This window comes from Bison bison, unplaced genomic scaffold, assembly GCF_000754665.1.
Source record: "Bison bison bison isolate TAMUID 2011002044 unplaced genomic scaffold, Bison_UMD1.0 scf7180017864020, whole genome shotgun sequence".
Taxonomy (NCBI): Eukaryota; Metazoa; Chordata; class Mammalia; order Artiodactyla; family Bovidae; genus Bison; species Bison bison.
The window spans coordinates 1,701,217-1,720,639 of NW_011494592.1; the positions used below are offsets into that span (position 1 = coordinate 1,701,217).

A 19,423-nucleotide genomic window follows, 5' to 3' on the forward strand; every position below is an offset into this window, starting at 1 on the left:
GCCCGGGGCGCTTCGTGCCCGGCTCCGCGTCCGACCGGGGATCGCCGGCCCCGGAAACAAAGTTTCTCACGATCGCGCTGCCCTGGTAGATTATTCTGGGCGATCGAACCCCCCAGCGGTTCTGGAAGAATTCGGTGTGTGATTGTAGGCGTAGACGGTAACTCCCTCGTGAGAGCATTCGGCGTGGAGCGAGTGGGGGGCGTGATTGCAAAGCGCTTTCGTGTGTGGACCGAGGCGGTCGCCCTGAAAGGGTTGCGCGTGTGCCGGGGCTCTGGGGCTCACTGGCAGCTCGTCCGCGTGGGGACAAAGGGGGAGCCGGCGCGGGGCGACCTCTGGCACTCAGGCTAGGTCGGGTCCCCTGTGTTTGCCTTTGTTTATTTTGCCAACAGGTTTGGGGCTGAGCCTGGCAAGTTTGGATATGCGCAGGGAATGAGCAGGCCTCAGCGTTGGGCCCGCGCAGGCCCACTCCTGCCCTTGACCCCACAGAAAGTGAACCCCCGAGAGGCTACGGGGTGTGGCCTGGGGATGGGGAACCCAAAGGTAGGGGAGTCCCGCCTGGTCCCGGCCCGGCTTCCTCCTCGGCTTCGCCGAAGGGATTTGGCAGGAATGAGAGTAATTTGGGGCGTGTTTTGTCCCTCTACATCAGGTATCGTTGGCAACAGGGCTTTTCAAGGCTAAAAGCGACTGAAAATGAAATCAATCTGGGTGCTTTGAATTATCACAGCAGACCTAAACTTTGTTTCCAAACACTGCCCTTAATTCATTTACCCGGTGTCCCCAGAGATTAATAAACGGGTAAATTAATAACAGGAATCGAGCCTGGGCCAAGGGTTTAGTAAATAGGAGGGCAGTGGTGAACAGGAGATGAAGTGAGTTCAACTGCAAGACTGAGCTGTCCATGTAGGTTTTTAGATGGTCTGAACAGGGATTTCCCCAGATGTGGGTGTTAACCATGATTCTGAAGCAGTAACCAGGACGGAAAATCCTACATTGATGTTTCTCCTCTCCAGGTTGATTAGATGTAGTATTGATTGACGGAGAAGGCAATGGCAACCCACTCCAATACTCTTGCCTGGAGAATCCCAGGGACAGAGGAACCTGGTGGGCTGCTGTCTATGGGGTTGCACAGAGTCAGACACAATTGAAGGGACTTAGCAGCAGTATTGATTGAAGAAAGTGGCCAGATCTTAGTGGTCCTCTGGCTGCAGCTAGCTGAGGCTGAAATTGGAAACTTAAAGCAGTGGTAAGCTGGTGGTAACAAAGAGGCCTCATCTGGGCTCCAAGCTTCTCAGCTGTTCCCTAGACACATTGCGGGATTGGTCCTGGAAAATGGGATGAAGTTTGGTGGTGAATTGCATCCAGAGAACAGACTGACCCAGCACCTTCTCTCCCCACTTAAGGTGGGGCCTGATTAAGGTGATTTCAAGTAGCTGTGCTCACTTGTCAGGCTCTGAGGTTTTCTTTATCACATGCCTTGCACTTCAGGTCTCTCCATCTCTCATCTCTTGGAAGCTGTGATGTTTCCCAGCCTCTGTTGTTTGCATCAGGCAATGACTGAGATTTTCCAGCAAACGCATCATATGTACACAGTATTTGAGAAGTGCACTATTATCCATGTTAAACATACCCAAAATCTTTCTTGTGTGTATACAAACTGAATAACTTTTTTTTTTTTAAATTTTTCATTGCTCTGGGTCTCTCTTGTCACCCACTGCTTCCTCTTGTTGCAGAGCATGGGCTCTAGGCACACAGGCTTCAGTAGTTACTGTATGTGGGCTCCTCATTCAAGTTGCTGCTCCTGGGGTGTAGAGCACAGGCTCAGTAGTTGTGGCACGTGAGCTTAGTTGCTCCACGGCATGTAGGATCTTCCTGAACCAGGGATCAAACCCGTGTCTCCTACATTGGCAGGCAGACTCTTTACCTCTAAACCACCAGGGAAGCCCTGGATAAAATACCCTAAAGTCTTCTTGATTGTCTGGAATGACCAGATTCTCTTCCTTGGTCATGTCAGTTGCCCCAACTGGATGAGGCTGTGTTACACCATTCTCCAGGACACATGCATGCTTGTAACTACCCAGCATGGCCAACAGTGTGAGCCGAGGGCGAGGGCCACACATGTTTGTCCCACACGAAGAATGGAACTGAAGGCTGCTCCCTAGGACTGCATGGCAGGGCAGTGGACCATGCTTGGAAATCTAGTAAGCTGACTTTTCAAAAATGGACAGGAAACTCCCCACAGCTTGCGAAATTAATTTTCCCATCCAGATGAGTGGCAAATGGCACTTCCAAATGGTTTCTCTTTCCTCAAATGAGTGATGGAAACCCCATGTTTTCAGAGGCTCAAAGTGATACTGTGATGATATTGTTAAATGCTTAAGGCAGCTTAGAAGGACAGGACAGCCTTTTAACAGTTTTAAAAGTATGCAGCCAAAGTAAAAACAGTTTATTTCTTTAGGCCATTTTAGTGGCATTGTTTTGAAAATTAGACTGTTTTCTTCTCCTGCATTTCACTTTGAATGGATCCCAAAGTATGTCAGTTTCTGAAGGTGTAATTGACATTCGTCAATTACAACTGCTTCCCTCTCCCTGCCCTAACAACACACACACAGGCATTTGTCATAGTCGGCCCTGTGGGTTCTTTGTGTTCTTTCCAGAAAATACTGATTGAGCTCGTGATTTTGAATTCTGAGTCTGTCAGTCATTAAGGCTCTAGGTTCATAAGGTTTTGTCCACAGTGCATCCAGGTCCAGACAATGGGGGGATTTGGTCTGGTGGCCTCTCTGTTTGAGAAGTTCTCTGTCCAATGAATCATTTATAGTCCTGAACCTAAAACTAAAAAAAAAAGAGAAAAGGCAAGATGAAAAACAAATCCAACTGCATAACCCCCTGGTGGGATGACTGAATATTTAACTTTTTCAATAGAGTGTCTGTGCATGTTAACCTGAACTGGAAACTCTGGGCAGAGCATTTGTTATCCTGACCGCGGGAAGCTGGTCATTTAGTGTCCTTTTCTTTTTATACCGTTTGTGTTTTTAAATGTTTTTAAGAAAAGAAGCTTCAAGTGCACTCAGAAGGGAAATATTGCAGTTTCTCTTTTTGAGACAGTTTTGGAAAGTGGGATGTTTTTGCTGGTCGGTGGTTAACGTAAACCTGAAATGCCGAAGTCGGATAAAAATAATAGATGCTCATGTTCCGATGATAGATTACAGTTTACCAATTACTTTCCCATTCACCACCATATTTAGTATTAAGAGAACTTGGGGACCTGGGCTCTGGCCCTGACGTCAGTGTGAGGACCCTGGAGCCCAGGGACAGTGGCAGTGTGACAGAGCCCCCTGCCCTGCTCAGGAGGAGGAGGTGACCCCAAAAAGTGCTGGGTGAGGTGGTCCTGGGGAGGCTGTGGATCTGCCGGCAGGTCCCAACGAGGCCAAGTGTGTGGCCCCTGCCTGGCTGCTGGTGGGACCAGGGTCAGTAGGTGACCTCATGTCCTGGTTTCAGTGTCTGAGCCTCATCGGCCTGGATGGTCTCTGTGGGTTGAAGGGCGCTTGTCCCGGTTTAGCGTATGCACATCCACTCAGACTGTCCTCACAGATCCACAGACAGCATCAAAAGGAAGCTGATTTCTTGCCATTCTGGAGGCTGCAAAGTGATCATCAAAGTTCGGGCAGACTAGGTCCTCAGTGAGGCTCCGTTGGCCGCCTTCACTTTGTGTCCTCAGGTGCCTTGTGTGTTTGTCCCTCTTCCTAGGAGGTCACTGCTTCTCTTGGGTTAGGGCCCCACCCTTCTGACCTTGTTGAACTTCAGTTGCTGCAGAGGTTCTGTCTCCAGATGAGTCACTTGGGTGGTGGGAGCTTCAACACTTGAGTATGGGGACAGTTCTGTCCACGACAGTCACTCTTCAAAACCAGGCTGATGATTTAAGGCATTTCATGGCTTCTGTCTCCCAAGTGCTTGAAGACACCACTGGGGCGGGAGAGGGGGGTGACAGATCAGTTTCCCTCACAAAGCCTCATACTGCTGTGGCAGGTGGGTGCCGGGCCCAGATGCTTCAGGTCTTGAGAGAGGACAGCCCTGACCGATGCCCTTTGTGGACATTTCCCCTTAGCCCGTGTTGGCTCAGCTGCAGCATGGTTTTGGGACCAGGATCAGCATCAAATAGGAGCTATATGCAAGTATTGAATTTTGTGTGGAGACGAAGGCGTTTCCTGTGAATGGAACCCACGGCCCGGAGTATCACTGGGACTGCCCTGTGACTGTGGGTTCGCCGGGAGCCAGGCAGGTACAGGCGGGTTTGGTAATGTTCACTCCGATCACATGTGTGTTTCTGGCCAGGGCGAGCGTGAGCTGTTCCAGGTGGTCACCTGTGTGACCACAATTGCAAACCTGTCCATTCATGACTCACTCGGTCATTCAGGCGAATCATGCGACTTCTCCCCACTCATTTCCACCGGAAACTCTGAACATCTTGGCTGGGAGTACTATCTCCTGACCTGCCTGCCTGGGTTAATGTCCCTAGCATTGCCTCACTGTGTCATCCTGGATTCTCCCTCACTTCCCAGATCCCACATCTTATCAGTTTTACCTCTGAAGATCTCTTCCATCTGAGCCTGAGGTACTTACTCCTCTCTCACTGGCGCTGGCAGACCCGTCTGTTTACCACACTCGCCTGATCACTGCACCCTGGTACCCAAACCTGGCTGAGGTCCCAGCATTGGCTCTCCATTGCCCTCGGGTCAGTGTCACCAGTGCTCAGCATGGGCCTGCACCATGGGCTCCTCCCTGCTCCCCCAGCCTCTACGTATACCTCCCACCCCTGTACACAGTGAGTGAAAGCCTGCTAGTTGTGATAACAGAATACCAGCGTTTATTGTCAGCTTATTTTTAAAGACTTGTGTACTTCGGGGCTGATTCATTGCTACCCTTGTAATAACAGCCTCGTGACACACAGAAGCTTTGTACCCCAAAACTGTGCTGGACCCCTAAGGAAGGAGGAGAAGCTGGTGCCAAAAATGCTATGTCTTTTTTAACATGGGGTATTTCCTGCAAACACCCCTTGAAGAAATCAATTGTTAAGAGCAGTGCTGTCCCCTTCAAATATACACATGTGAGTCACAGATGGGATTTTAAATGTCTGGTAGCCACACTGGACTCCCCAGGTGGCTCAGTGGGAAAGAATCTGCCTGCCAGTACAGGAGACAGGGGTTGGATCCCTGGGTTTGGAAGATTCCCTAGAGAAGGAAATGGCAACCCACTCCAGTATTCTTGCCTAGAGAATCCCATGGACAGAGGACCCTGGGACAGTCCATGGGATCGCAAAGAGTGGGACATGAATGAGTGAATAAACAACAACAGTAACCACATTAAAGATGTAGGAAGAAACAAGCAAAATTAATTTTCACAATGTATTCTGTTACCCAGTAGAGCCACAGTACTTTTATTCCCAGTGTTCAACGTAAAACCCTGTTAATGAGATGATGCATATTCTTCTGTTCATGTGCAGCCTGTGAAAGCCTGTGTGCATTCTTCATCTGTGGCATGCCTCTTCCCTCCCCACATTGGGGTGTTCACTGGCCCCCTGAGACCGGTGACTGTGTGGGAGAGCACAGGTCTGTACACTTTCATAATTCAAGCTTCATTTAGTCTGGGTTTTCCTAAGTTGAGATAGCTAAGAAGACATAGTGAGAGCAACCTGGAATCATAATCATGGTAATTATTATTCTTTAGCGGAAAGGTATAATCTCTGTCATGCTAAGGAAGACTGTAATATTCCATGTACTCATGCAAGTTTAGAATACTAGAACCTGATTTGCTTACCTATAATCAGAATGCTTGTATATTTTACAAACGTTTTAAAATGTATTTTGAATTCTAGAGGTTAAATTACCAATGTGAAATAACTGTTTTGGGGTGTTAGTTTTCAGTGTACTTCTGATATATGTCAAATACTTAATTTCTAAGTACAGAATCTAAAGTCATAGTTTTTGTTTTTTTTTTTTAATATTTTTTTATGTATTTATTTTTGGCTGTCCTGGGTCCGTGTTGCTTCTCCAGCTTTCTCTGTCTTTGGTGCAAGGGTTTCTCATTGCAGCATCTTCTCTTGTTGCAAAGCACGGGCTCTAGGGCTCTGGGACTTAGTAGTTGCAGCACGTGGGCTCAGTAATTGCAGCTCCTGGGCTCTAGAGCACAGGCTCAGTAGTTGTGGCTCATGGGCTTAGTTGTTCTGAGACATGTGGGATCTTCCCAGACCAGAGATCGAACCCACGTCTCCTGCATTGGCAGGTGGACCCTTCACCACCGAGCCACCAGGGACGTCCTAAAATCATAGTACTTTAGGGATCATTGGGTTCTTCCCTAACACACACACATCACACACATTGTAGTGATGGTACTAACCATATTACACACAATATTAGCTCATTCAGTGCTCACAGAAGTTGAGTGTGGTTAGTTGCTGTGTTTCTCTTCAGAGATGAGAGTAGAGAGACCTAGCAGGTTAGGCTGCATAAGGTTCCAGAGCTGGTCAGCAGATCTGGAATTCAAACCTGTCTGATTGCTGAGGCTCTGCTTTTATCCCCTAAGCCAGACCACCATCTCTTCATTAAAAGAAAAGACATAAACAGAGCTATAAACTTTTATGATGGTGTAGGACTGGAGAAACATGATGGAGAATCACAACAGTGGGTGGAGCTTGGGCGTCACTCATTCTGGACCTCTTATCAGCCCTGGACTCTGGAAGGACGTATGAGCAACCTCGGCTGCTCCAGTGGTCCTGGTGGGTGTGCTCTGGAGGTGGTGCAGCGGAGAGCATCCCCGGCCTTGCTGCTGCTCCCCCAGCCTGCCTCCTGAGAACCACAGGCCAGGGAGCCCCAGACGGACCCAGCTCAGAGCTGGGTCTCAGCTGTTCCGCCACCCACCCCAGCCCAGAAAGCTTCCAACTCAGATGGCTGGACCCACCCCACAGAGCGTCTTCAGGGGTGCCTGAGAATTTGCTTTTCTCATGAGTTCTCAGGTGCTCTGGAGTTTTGGAAGACTGCTGCTCCAAGGTCTTGGTAGGAACCTTGACATTGACTGTCATCTTGGGCGAGGCTTGTAGTACCAGACCATCCTAAACTTCCCCTTCTGTTGTCAGAGGACGCTTGTGGCCCTCTGTGCTGGGCAGCCTCCCTTAAGGGCAGATGGAACTGAGGTATAACTGAGAGTCTGGTTCTTTGCATATTAGCAGGTCAGAAAGGCCACGGTCTCCAATGGGCTGTAGGGCAGGCAGGTGCTCTGAATTCACAGGCTTAGATTTGCAGTCCAGCTGCTGATCCTGTGGCATGTTCCAGGAGGAGTAGCAGCAAAGATTTATTTACTTAAACAAGCTTAATAATTCTCCCAGCTGCGGTGGGGGCGGCCAGCTGGGGAGGAACCTTCCAAGAGGGAGAGATGGGCCTGAGATGCTTAGTAAGGCGCCAGTGGCTGACTCCTTGGACAAGCCCTTCAGCATCTGCATCCATCTTCCTTAAAGGATGTGCCTTAGTTTTGTAAGCCTGTGAGTTTTGGCTGAGCATTTAAGGATGTCTGCAAGTCAACAGGTATTTTAATGATGTTACTTGTGAGCCTGGCTAAAGAAGAAAAGAACAGTTCTCCATCCCTCTTTCCAGCTGGGTTTGTTTTTGTTGTTGTTGGACTTTTTTTTTTAAGAATTAGTACAAGAGTTTAATAAGGTCACTGGATACAGACCGAAGTTATACAAATCAATACCCTACCAGTTATGTAACATTATAAAATATGATACATGAAAAGTACTCATTTTCATTAGAAAAATGTTTCTAATAAAATATATATTATGCTTCATTAGAACACTAGCTGTGTTCATTTTAAGGACAGTCCCTTTAAAAGCTCATGTCCCTGTTTTCAAATGTGTGTGTGTTGGGGGTGGGGACACGCTGGATTGGTGATGATGAGCTCTCTTGTTACTCTGAGTGACGGGAATCAGTTTGGAGACATGGGTATTAAAAACCACAAGCTGCTTGAGTATTTTTAAGAGACCAAGAAATATCAAGGGATTCAGGGAGTTACTTTAGAAACAGTTTCTGGACATTGGATCTAGGTGAATAGTGAGTTTTCATCAAACTGCTTTTTTTTAAGGAACATATTTAGGAACAGAATCTAGCAAGACAGATATAAAAAAAGACTTTTCCTTTCTTTTGATTCTTTTCTGTGTATTTCATGTTTGTGTATGACTTCCCCGTCCTGATGGTGCGACTTCAGTCACCTGCCTTCCTATCTGCACTCAGGTGGTTTTTCTTTAGGAGTACAGTTACCGCCGTCCATGGACCAGCCTGGCTTATGTGTACAAGCTCTCCTTCTTTTATTCAGCCATCTCTGCTGCTTCATTTCCCTTCTTGGAGTCTCCTTCATAGGTCTGTTTCATGTGGTTCAGGAGATAAGACTCAGAAGTGACTATAAAGAAATTATCCTCTTTCAAAAAAAAAAGTAGGGGAAGGACAGCAGACCCTCTGCTGTTGTCATTGTCACGCTGAGGGGGGCCTGCGTGGAACTGAGGCTCTGTTGAGGATCCCAGGTGAGGACTCTGGTGTTTAATTGTTGCTGCTTGAACTTGTCTGTGCCTTGCACCCGCAAGCTCAGGGCTGAGTGGGGGGAGGGGAGGGAAGGGTGCCCCGCTTTCTGGAGGAAGGAGATCCTCTTTTTCTTCACGTCTCAGATCACAGAGGGTTGTTATCATCAAGAGCAGAAAATGTTTCCGCATAGTGCATCTTCCCACAGTGCAACATAGTGCAAATTCCCACCTGTGTTTGGATTTTCCTCACTGTTAGGTTTGAATTGAGAAATAAGTGATTCACTTTTGCAAATACAAAGTAAAAATACCTTTTCAAATGTTGATATTAAAAAAAGAAACTTGAGACTTGACCCACTACTCTTGTATATAAATTAGTGGTTCTCAGCTGGGGGTGGTTCTGCCCTTCTGGACAATTGGCAGTGTCTGGGGACATTTTCCAGTTGTCCAGACTTGAGAGTGGTCCTGGTGTCCAGTGGGTCAAGGCCAGGGATACTGGCCCATCTTGGCAATGCACATTACATTCCCGACTTCAAAGGGTTAACTGCCCAACGATGTCAGTATTTCAGCAGCCTTATTTTAAGTGAGTACTGCTGTACTTGGCTTAAACCTTTCAGTTAATGGCTCATGTATTCTTTCATACAGTTGCCCTCTTGGAGATCATCCCTATCCCGTCATCCCCAGAATTTTTATAAACATGAAAAATAATGCCTATTTAGAAAGCTGAAGGCAAAAGGGAAAGGGGGCGGCAGAAGAAGAGATGGACAGATAGCATCATTGACTCAACAGACATGAATTTCAGCAAATGCTGGGAGATAATGAAGGACAGGGAAGCCTGGCGTGCTGCAGTTTATGGGGTCGCAAAAAGTCAGACACAACTTCCCAATTGAACAACAACAGAAAGCTGAAAAGTATTTATGTATCTCTGCAGTTAAATATAAAAAGGAGAAACTTTAACTGACATATCATGGTTTATCTGTTGGTGGAAAAGTAGGGCATGCATTGTTCTTTAAATTTTCTACTTCCGTTTGGACCATAGAAATATGAAATGCTGATTTTGTAGGACGCATTAGGAAATCTAGCTGAACTGTGGTGACAACACATTCTCCTTAGAATATCCACTAACAGGAAAGTGATGGGGTCCCTTATCAATTGCTTGTAGTAAGTAATTGATTTTCAGAGTTTGGTTTGGTGAAATACATCTATTTACTTAGGCTCAGCATCCTTACAATTGGTGATGGTCTACAGAGAAAAAATTCCTTTGTTATTACTAAAGTTTATTAGGTTCTAGGTTTAGCCTACTCTTCTTTGAGCGAGTCACATCTGTTAGCTTTTGAATGCTTTATTTCCTTTTTTGTAAGGTCTAAAATAAACCCTTCAGGGGAGAGAGAATGAAAATATCACAAATTAGACGTTATCCAGGGAAAAGGAAGGGAAAAATGATAATTTGGCTGTTAGTTTCTGAGTCTCAGGGTCTGGCTCGGGGCAGAGCTGCTTGTTAGCTGCCTGGTCTGGACTGTGATATTCTGTGTACGTTTTCTTTTTTCTCTTATGAGCAGGTCCTGACTTGAGAAAGTCAGAGAAGCCTAGATATCCAGAGGGCGGCCAGTTAGAAGTTTTCTTGGCTTAATCTTGATCTGTTTTCTGTAAATCATTTCCTGTTGCCTTTGCTCTTCCTTTTTGCTTGGTCGCCTCTTATCTGCTCTCTTCCTGTTCTGTTACCAGGATAAACACAGAATCAGCACTCAGGGCGTTTTTGAACTTTTCTTGGTGGAGGTGGTTAAGGTACAATGAGTCTTTTCTTTCCTTAGCCTCCCATCCTCTCGGGCACTGAGAAAGACCTCTGAGAGCGTCGTCGTAACTCTTTGGAAAGACCTCTTAGACAGTCATAGTAATAAGTCTTTGGACAAGCTTGGAAATTTGGCAGTGGTGTGCTGGCGGGCTGGGTAACACTGTGTGTTTCTAATTGTTGTGTGTCATTGTATCATTCACTTCTGACACTGGTGGAGGGAGCAAGTGTTACTTGGCCACCCTGGAGAGGGGCAGCTGAGGGGCACAGGGGACAGGGGTTGGCTGCAGGAGCCCTGCTGCCAGGTGATGCCCCAGCTCTGGAACTACAGATGCAGGACTTTTGTAGGGCTTTGCATTTACAGTATTGAAATCCCCTCCTTCCTCAAAATAAACCATTGGCCTGAATGCAGTAACGTCTTGACTTTTAATTATGTGTGCCAAGTCGCTTTAGTGGTATCTGACTCTATGGACTGTAGCCCACCAGGCTTCTCTGTCCTTGGGATTCTCCAAACAAGAATACTGGAGTGGGTTGCCATGCCCTCCTCCAGGGGATTTTCCTGACCCAGGGATCAAACCTGTGTCTCCTAGGTCTCCTGCTTTGGCAGGCAGGTTCTTTACCACTAGCACCACCTGGGAAGCCCAATTATAACAGGGGCTGGATTAAAACAGCCTCATCCTGAACTTCATAAATAGCTGGTCTAAATGTGAACTTGAAAGGTCTGGCTTCCTGTGAGCAGTAGAGGTACGCATGCTCTTTTCCACCTGCTAGTAGTTTTTTTTTTTTAATTAATTTGGCTGTATCGGGTCTCAGTTGTGGGACTCAGGATCTTTCACTGTGGTGCACAGACCCTAGCTGTGGTGCTGCATGGGCTTTGGTACCCCTCGGCATGTCGGATCTTAGTTCCTCCATCAGGGATTGAACCCCTGTCCCCTCGAATACTTAACTACTGGACCATCAGGGAAGCTGCTCGTCCCCCCTACACACACTGCTGGCTTGTCCAAGGTGCACAGCTCATTTCTAACTCCTCTCCACCTCTGTTTTGTGTTCTGGGAAGCAGAAGCTTAATTCTGATTTGTGTGTGTGTGTGTGTGTGCGCGCGCCTCTGTATACCCTGTTTAGGAATTGCAACTGTGCAGTTCCTTTTTCAAGAAGGGTCTTCAGAGCAGCCAGCCTGCGTGGTAAACTGAAGATGCTGTTCCTTTTTTGTGAATCTGGCTGGAGGACCGCGTGTGTTGAGGACAAAGCTGGCTTCTGCATCCTGCTCTGACTCACAGATCAGATTACCCCCCAGTTTGTTGTCACTAAGTTGTTGAGTGGTGGCTGGAGAGGAGCTGTGGCAGGAGCTGCCGAAACACACAGGGGGACCATACAGACCTGCTCTCAGGGAGCTTGTCAGCCCAGCCTGGGTAACTTTACCCGTTCATGATTGACTCTCATCTCAGTTAACACGTTTCCAAGATGAGTGTCATGCCTCTGTGTGGGGTTCTGTGGGAGGTGCGAGGAATACCCATGCAAAGTCCCCAGGCCAGTTAATATTCATTTACCCCAGGGAGGGACTTCCCTGGTGGTCCAGTGGTTAAGGCTCCATGCTTCCACTGCAAGGACTGTGGGTTCAATCAACGGTAGGGGAACTAAGACCTCACATGTCTCAAAGCACAGCAGAAAAATTTAAAAAAAAAAAAATTTTTTTTAAAAATAAAACATCAAATATTTCAGGGGGAGTGAGACAACCCTGAGACCATAGGGTGTCTGCTGAGCAGGGATTGTTTCACTTGCCCGTGGTAAAGCTCTGTGGTTGCTGTAGCTGGTCAGCACCCTGTCCTCCACCGACCACCCCTCTCCATCCACCCTTACTAGGATAGTGCTGTCATCCAGAGTCTGCTTGAGGCCATGCTGTCGGTTTACTTAGGATAAACAGATGGTTTTGGAGTCAACTAGTCCATAATTTGCAGATTATATAAACTCTGTTTACGTGTGATTTATTTGCTGAAGACTTTTATCTAAAAAAATAGCAAAACTACTTATTGCTGCTTTTAGTGGAATGCTGGGGTCAGGAAGCCCACTGATACTTCCAGTTCCCTTTTTTAAGTTGATAATGTTGTAAATGCAGTATGCCATTACATTTTAACCTAGGAAAGATTTATTTAGTCAAATAACTCCTTTGCCTGGATTCGTAATGAATACTGTAAGTCAGCCCGGATCAGGCATTTTGCAGGCTTGTTTTTTATCCTGATAGTCTGTTCAAAGTGTTTCTTTAGTTTGTTTCTTTTGAAATGTAAACTGTATTTTACTTCCTTATAGATTTTTTTTTTAATCTTTTTCAAATGCAGTGTTTCTATTTGTCGACCTCTGCTACATCTAGTACCAGATTGTTGTGCCCTGTTGACGGTAAGGTGGTAGACCAGTTTCTGTGTGTATGTTTAGCATCTGGAAATACTTGAATCCTTAGCATTCAAAACAATTCAAGTCACAATTAGTGATTTGTCTTTTTGTTTCACACTGAACCCGTTTACAGTTCCTTTCGCTTCTGATGAGGTGGATTAGTGTAAAATAGTTTTTGTGATATACTGTAATTAATTTGTGATACACTGTAATTAATGCTTAGTGTTTAAATAAATGTAATTTGAGAATAAAGAGAATTTAATTTGCAATACAGATTTTATGTTGCAATTTTAAAAATTGATTGGAATATATTGATTCCTGGCTCTCAGAGACCTTAACAGGAGAGAATTTAATGCATGCCAAATAATTTTTCTCGGGTCTTGTTCAAGGGAGCAAGATCTTTTGTTTATCAGTTCGTGTATTTATTATTTTACACTTTGTAGTACATTTATTGTTTTATTTATAGAAGCACACACAGGTATTCTCTGAAGAACCAGAGTTGTACAAAAATTCAACCATATAATTATTCTATTGCGTTAAGCTAATCAGTAAGTGTGTTTACGGAGAAGGCAGTGGCACCCCACTCCAGTACTCTTGCCTGGAAAATCCCATGGACAGAGGAGCCTGGTTGACTGCAGTCCATGGGGTCTCTAAGAGTTGGACACGAATGAGCGACTTTACTTTCACTTTTCATTTTCATTCATTGGAGAAGGAAGTGGCAACCCACTCCAGTGTTCTTGCCTGGAGAATCCCAGGGTCAGGGGAGCCTGGTCGGCTGCCGTCTATGGGGTCGCACAGAGTCAGACACGTCTGAAGCGACTTAGCAGCAATAGCAGCAGCAACAAGTGTGTGTATCTCCTTCTGTTGAGTACAGTTTTTTTTAACTTTTCCAAAGTACACTTTGTAATTGTTCAAAGGTATTCACATTATGCTTTGCATGTATGGATTTATATATAGTATGTATAGTTGTTTAGTTGCTCAGTTGTGTCTGACTCTTTACAACCCCATGGACTGTAGCCCGCCAGGCTCCTCTGTCCAGGGGATTTTCCAGGCAAAAATACTGGAGTGGATTGCCATTTCCTTCTCCAATAATATGTACAGTACATACATATTTAAAAATAAACCTTTAATTTTAGAAAAGACTTCGATTTATAGAAAAATTCCAAAGAGAGTACAGAGTTTCCACAACCACCATCCCGTCCCCACTGTAAATAGCATCTTCCATTATTCTGGTACATTGGTTGTTAACCAAAGTCCATACTTTTTTGGATTTTCTTAATTTTTCCTTAATGTTCTTCTCTTGTGCCCCAGAATCCCATCGTGGAAACCACACTGCTTTTGCTCGTGGTGTGTCCTGAGGCTCCCTTGGCTGTGACAGTTTCTAGATTTTGCTTGTTCTGATGGCCTTTTCAGTGTTGAGGAGGACCAGTCAGGTGTTTTGTGGAATGCTCCTCAGTTGGGGTCTGTCCAGTGTTTTTCTCATGATTGAACTGGGCTATGGGCTGTTGCATCTTGTCAGGGTGCATGGTATCATCGAGGCTTATCCCCACTGACCCTGAACCCCCGGCTGAGGTTGTGTCTGCCAGGCTGTCTACTGTGGGTCCTCTGAGGGGTGACCGGGTACTTCCCTGTCTATATTGAAGTCTTGGGAAGGAAGCCTGATGCCCTCGGAGGTCCGGTGGAGGGAAATGGGGTCACATCCATGAACCCTGCCCTGGACATGTCAGTCAGGACCAGAAGAGGGAAGTCCTTTGGGCCAGGTTCATCTGAAATGTTTTCTTTTTCCATGTTATTGTAACAGATATTTTGTTTTTTATTATTAGAGGAAAATTGCTTTACAATGTTGTGGTTTCTGGCGTATGACAATATGAACCAGCCATAATTAAACACATATTCCCTCTTGAGCACCCTCCGTTCCCCCATCCCACTCCTCTAGGTTGCCACAGAGCACCAGGCTGAGCTCCCTGCACATGTGTAAGAGCAAGTGAGAGTGTGTGACAGAATGTCTGTGGACTTTGTCCAGTTTGGGCAAATAAAAACCAGCAGATCTTCCTGGTTTCGGCACACGCCCATCCTTGGTGCTCTGAGACGGACTCTTGGGTCCTTTGGAGCCATCCTGTGCTCAGGCAGACCCCTGGTAGGATAGGGGCCTGAGATCATTCTTCTGAGGGAGGAAGTGCTCTGTGGTGATGGTGCTCCCGCTGAGATCTCAGCCCAGAGCAGGTGTGCTCCCTCTGAGGATTCAGCCTCTCGGGTGGCCCCTACCACCTGCCCAGTTGCCCTGGCACAGCTCCAGGTGTGCGTGCCAGTAGGTGTGGGCCTGGGAGCTGGCTTGGGGAGGGCTGATCAGGGGAATGACCTTTCTCTTGGGTACAGAACAGGTCAGGGTTAAAGGCAGCAGCCTATTTCACTTTCCTGTTTGTCCCTCCCCTGCCCCCTAGTGATGGTATGATTCTGGGTAGGGGTGGTGGAAGGCCCCTTGTGGGGACTCTACTTACCCTTCTGCTCTCCCTAGAGCTACTCTGATTAGAGAGAATCACTTACATTTATTCACATAAATATAACCTATATTGGTGCATTTTGTTCATTAAAATTGACTGCAAATAAGCATCTACAGTGACCTTTTTGGGTGTTATTTTCTTTAAGTCCATGCCTCTGTGTTAAAGTATAATTTACAATTTCCATTTTGACCTGTGGGTTTCTGAAAATTTTTTAAACCCTTTTTCTGAGTTTTTGCTTTGACCGACATTGTTTCTGTGAGTGTCGGCGTTTGTGCGCAGAAGAATCGTGACCATGAGAGCTCCCACTTTGTTGGAAGCATTTAAGGAACTGGCTGGTCTTGGTTTTCTTCCTGGCAAGTCTGCTGGAAGCATCCTTCCTGTGTAAGAGCAGGGGTGCACAAGGTGATCTCTTCCGCTTGGTGGAAGAAGCCTTGCCAGATTCCGGAAGCAGGCAGCAGGTGGGTGGCAGAGCGTCGGCCCCAGGGGGCTGGTCCAGCTGCCTCCGCACCTCCTGTTACAGCAGCACAGGGGCCTCTGCTCTGATGGGTCCCTCTGCAGCCCCACCTGAGTCTGAAATCTAGGAATTTGTTGAATCTGACGGCCCCAGTTCACGACATCCTGTGACATTCTGAGTGGTTCTCCAAAGTCGTTCTTAACCCAGGGGCCCTGCCCAGAGAGGATGGACTTTAGGAAGCCTATGACCTTGGGGTGAAAAACTCACATTTCTATCTTCATTGGCTATTAGCTGAAATTGTGTTTCCTTCCATTGGGATTGTACACAGCACAACCTCAATTCACGGCCTTCAGAGAAAGAACTGGGGCTTTTCTATCACCTTGTGGTGGGTGCAGACAGGTTGGGATTCAGGCTGCTCTCATCGTCCTTTATTACACCTGCCAGACCCTCTGGGTCAGTGTATTAATAAAGGAGCACATGTTACTATAAGGGCTTCCCTAATGACTCAGTGGTAAAGAATCTGCCTGCAATGCAGGAGATGGAGGTTCAATCCTGGGTTGGGAAGATATCCTGGTCAAGGGGATGACAACCCACTCTAGTATTCTTGCCTGGAGAATCCCATGAACAGAGGACCCTGGTGGGCTACGGTCTGTGGGGTTGCAAAGAGTCAGACGCGACTAAGCCCGCACGCATGTGTTTCTATGTCTCTAGTTCTTATTTTTAAATAATACTTCAGTAACTGTCTTTTAATACAGTTGCATAAAATGAAAACCATTTCAAAGCATCCTTAGAAGGAGGGCCTGAGCCTCCTCTCCTGATGTGGGATGGGGTGTGTGGCAGGGGGAGGGGCCAGGCTGATGGGTCTTGGGTGCTGTCTTGTCTGATGTTGGAACTGCTGGGACCTAGGCTTTGGGCCAGAGATGGTCCACACAGGCATTGTAGAATGTAATTTAATTTTACTGCCTCATGGAACTCCCTCTAGTCATGGAGTGCATATCTAGAATCTGCCTGCAATGCAGGAGATGCGGGTTCTATCTCCCCCTCAGTGCATGTCATAAAATCCCTTGCCTATAAGAAAAATCCAAAAATAATTTTAAATTCAATAAAAAGCCTAATCGTTGCTTTTGTAAATTTATTTAAATTGTTATAGTGGGAAGGTATATATTAGTTTATTATCTAAAAAAGCTAAAGTAACTAGTGTTGTGAGGTTTATGTTGATTTACTATTCTAGTGTTTGGTTTGCATTGTGGATTTGGGACTTAGAGATTTGTAGTAACTTCTGGTATCAGGAAAATGTCACTGACTTTTAAAAATTTCTTGCATGAAAGAGTTGGACTTTCTGGTTCTCAGGGGTTACAGCAAAATGGTCCTTGGAGTTTTTGACCTTGTATTTAGAAGAAATATTTTATAAAATTAGAAATATTTTGGGAAAGGTTTGGGCTTCCCTGGTGGCTCAGACAGCAAAGAATCTGCCTGCAATGCAGGAGACCTGGGTTCAATCCTGGGTCGGGAAGATCCTCTGAAGAAGGGAATGGCTACGTCAGTATTCTTGCCTGAAGAATTCCATGGACAGAGGATTCTGTAGGCTATAGCCCATAGAGTTGCAAAGAGTGGGACACGACTGTGCAATGAACACTTTAACTTTCATGTTACAAAATTAGAAATAGTTGGGGAAAAGAGTTGGAACATGGAGCTGTAAATGCCAGCTGCTGGGTGGTGTGGAGGAACCTTCCTCAAGCCTGAACAAGGCAGTGACAACCACTGATATTTACCTAACATTCCATCTGCTGCGTCTGATCTGATCTTCTCTGCGCCCCTGCGGGCTGCCTCATCCCTGTGTAAACAGGGAGTTTATCCAAGTGCAGTCCTGGCAGACTCTCTGGAGCATTTTTCTGTGTGGGTGTGTTATACGTGAACTTGTGTGTGGTGGCCCTTGGCAGTGGCTGGCTGGGTGTCTTTGCTGGACAGGTGAGTGGGGGGCAAACGTCTGCATCTCTGATGTACCCCCAGGGCTTGGTGGGCTGTGGGCTGCCAGGACCGTATCCCCGAGGGCGCCATCCTGCTGTGCCTCCAGCTCCTGGCTGCCCCCCTCCCTGGGAGCTGGATGATCATGGTCAGTTGCTGTGGTCTCCCCAGGGGGATTTGTGACACTGACAGGTAACAGTCTGAAAGTGCAGGCTGAACACACACATGCTGAGTAAGACCTGGTATTCGGAGACTTATCTTTTCTGGTACTCCTCTTTTTTGTGGGATTTATTTTATTAATCAAGGCAACATGCTAACTCTTCTTAAAAAAATTGTTTTCATTTTTTTATTTGGCTGTGCTGGGTCTTAGTTGTGGGACACGAGCTCTTTAATTGCAGTATATGGGATCTAGTTCCCTGACCAGGAATTGAACCCAGGCCCTGCATTTCTTGGGCTCCAAAATCACTCCAGACGGTGCCTGCAGCTATGAAATTAAAAAACATTTGCTCCTTGGAAGGAAAGTTATGGCAAACCTAGATGGTATATTAAAAATCAGACACATCACTTTGCTGACAAAGGTCCGTTTAGTCGTGAACGAATATACAAATGTAAAAGTTGGACCATAATAGCTAAGTGCCAAAGAATTGATGCTTTCAAAGTGTGGTGCTGGAGAAGACTCTTGAGAGTCCCTTGGACTGTAAGAAGATCAAACCAGTCAACCCTAAAGGAAATCAACCCTGAATGTTCATTGGAAGGACAGAAGCTGAAGCCCCATTTCTTTGGCTACCTGATGTGAAGAGCCGACTCATTGGAAAAGACCCTGTTGCTAGGAAAGACTGAGGGTAGTAGAAGAGGGTGACAGAGGATGAGATGGTTGGATGATGGCATCATCTACACAATGGACATGAGTTTGAACAAACTTTGAGAGATAGTGAAGGACAGGGGAGTCTGGCGTGTGTCAGTCCGTGGAGTCGCAAGGAATTGGACATGATGAACAACAGCAGCAACAAGTGTTAATGATCCTATTGGCTTTATTCCTTGATTCATGTGTCAGGCAGCTTTCCATCAGTAGACAGAGGAGTCCTGGGGAGCTGGACAGAATGAAGGACTTTATGGGCAAAAGGGAGCAGAGACCAGGAGGTCAGTTTGGACAGAGTGGGTTGGTTATTAAGGTCATTATTAAGGTCATTATTAATTATTAAGGTTATTAAGGTCACAGGTTGGTTATTTCCTGTGTGGAACGGACAGCAGGGGTCTGCCAGTCAGGTGACCTCACTAGTGCTGGTCACATGATCCCTGATGGACTGAGTTCAGATTCTGTTTGTGGGAGAGTGGAAACTGTATTAAGTCTCCACTTGGTGATGTGGGGCTTACACTAGGTGATTCCACTTCAGGACCATGCTCTTGTTTTTAATAGCATAGAGCAGGGGTTGGCAAACTCTGACCCTGGCGCCAAACCCACTCCCCACCTGGTCTTGTGAGTGGTCATATTAGGACCTGCCCCGGCTCGGCCATTTACACGTGGTCTGTGGTTGTCTTCCTGATTCCAGGCAGGGCTGAGTCATTGCCTTAGAAACTAACTCCCAAAGCCTGAGATATTTATCTGGTCCTTTTCCAGAAAAAGTCCACCCACCCTGTGTACCAGGAGACAGGGAGGTGAGGTGAGATTGGAGGTCTTCCTCTGTCACTTTGCTGGTAGGAGCCCAGCGCTTTTTCCTGTGATAAGAGACAGGGATGCTTGTCACTGCGGGGGGTGGTAGGGTAGGGAT

The 19,423-nt window shown here is 46.4% G+C and overlaps 1 protein-coding gene across 2 annotated transcripts in view; it reads left to right on the forward strand.

Moving 5' to 3' along the window:
• Window positions 1-19,423, forward strand: part of NCK2 (NCK adaptor protein 2) — a 117,322-nt gene that overhangs the window by 985 nt on the left and 96,914 nt on the right. Inside the window, exon 1 of one of the 2 annotated variants that reach the window (XM_010834124.1) lies at window positions 12,053-12,740. The exons of the other annotated variant lie outside the window; for it this stretch is intronic. The gene's annotated coding sequence lies outside the window, so the exon portion shown is untranslated. Of the gene's footprint in view, window positions 1-12,052; window positions 12,741-19,423 lie in introns of those variants that run through there. 2 annotated transcript variants of the gene reach the window in all.